We start from the raw sequence: 1,271 nt of genomic DNA, 5'->3' as shown, positions 1-1,271 counted from the left end.
TAAACACAGGACTTTTCGTGTTGTGTGAAAGTATGAGGTGACTGAGAAGGTGTGTGTGTGTGTGTGTGTGTGTGTGTGTGTGTGTGTGTGTGTGTGTGTGTGTGTGTGTGCGTGTGTGTGTGTTTGTGTATGTGTGTGTGTGCTGTCTCACTGTCACTTCATTAAATATAGCACACATTTACAGGATTCGATGACATCACCGTGACACACATGCCCGGGATTTGCTAGCGCATGATTTATGCTAACGTAATGTTGAAACTTTATTTTTTTCAAGATGAATTTATTTCAGCATGGCTCACTTCTCCACCTGTTTCATAGCTAGATATAGACACACTCAACACGCCTCAGCTATATATTTTTTTATCCATTTATAACTACATTGATCGAGATGGAATTGCTCCCGTCCCCTCCTACTGCAGCTATAAACAGTCACACTTCTACACTTCTACACGCTTCTGGATTCTGATTGGTTGATAAGGGTACTGATCATGTTGATTAGTTTTCCAGATCAGCAGTTCTAACAGTAGCAATCAGATAGGTGGCGCTCATCCTGATACGTTCTGGTTTTTATAGGAATGATTCATTTACAGGGACGTGTCTGTTTTTTTAAGTAAGATGTTAATTTAACATACGTGTAAAGAGTTTACAGTGTCGAAGGAATAAAAATATATAATAAAACAATAAAAAAAATTATCAGAAATACATAAAAAATATTGTTAAAAAAATTACAAATTTAATATAAAAAAATACAGAAAAGTTATTATTAAAGACATATAAAAAATATTATCAAAAATACACATCAAAACCTAGAATCTAAACCTAATATAAATATAATATAATTTCTGAAGTTTTAACTCTAAGATGTAATTTTACAGCATGTGGTGTTACCATAACAGGATAAAAACTACCATGTGGCATCATTTAATACGGATTGTTTACCAGGGTATTAAAGGAAGTGAACACCTGGAGACAGTGACTGCGCTTCAGCACACTGCCCTTCTTTCAGCATGGAGATTGTTACTAAATTCCACTGCCAGGTGTGTGTGTGTGTGTGTGTGTGTGTGTGTGTGTGTGTGTGTGTGTGTGTGTGTGTGTGTGTGTGTGTGAGAGATGGCTGGGATTGTTTGGAGGTGTCTCGAATTGTCGAAATGTGTATTTTTGAGACACCAATGTGGTGACATCACACCATGATGAGCAGTGACGAATGGTCCCAGGTCAGGGATGAGGTCACTGTCTTATATTGTCACACTCCTTTTCAGTGAGTGAGAGTG

At 37.5% G+C, this 1,271-nt stretch overlaps 1 protein-coding gene across 1 annotated transcript in view; it reads left to right on the top strand.

Annotated features, from left to right (window-relative positions):
* Positions 1 to 1,268: 1,268 nt before the first annotated feature.
* ankrd1a (ankyrin repeat domain 1a (cardiac muscle)) overlaps positions 1,269 to 1,271 on the top strand; it is an 8,170-nt gene continuing 8,167 nt past the window's right edge. Inside the window, 1 exon segment of the mRNA XM_083544874.1 lies at positions 1,269 to 1,271. This exon segment is cut by the window's right edge and continues 360 nt beyond it. The gene's annotated coding sequence lies outside the window, so the exon portion shown is untranslated.

Source organism: Silurus aristotelis, assembly GCF_946808225.1.
Source record: "Silurus aristotelis genome assembly, chromosome: 6".
Lineage (NCBI taxonomy): Eukaryota > Metazoa > Chordata > Actinopteri > Siluriformes > Siluridae > Silurus > Silurus aristotelis.
Note: the sequence above shows the minus strand (reverse complement) of the source record. Positions and strands in the feature narration are given on the sequence as shown.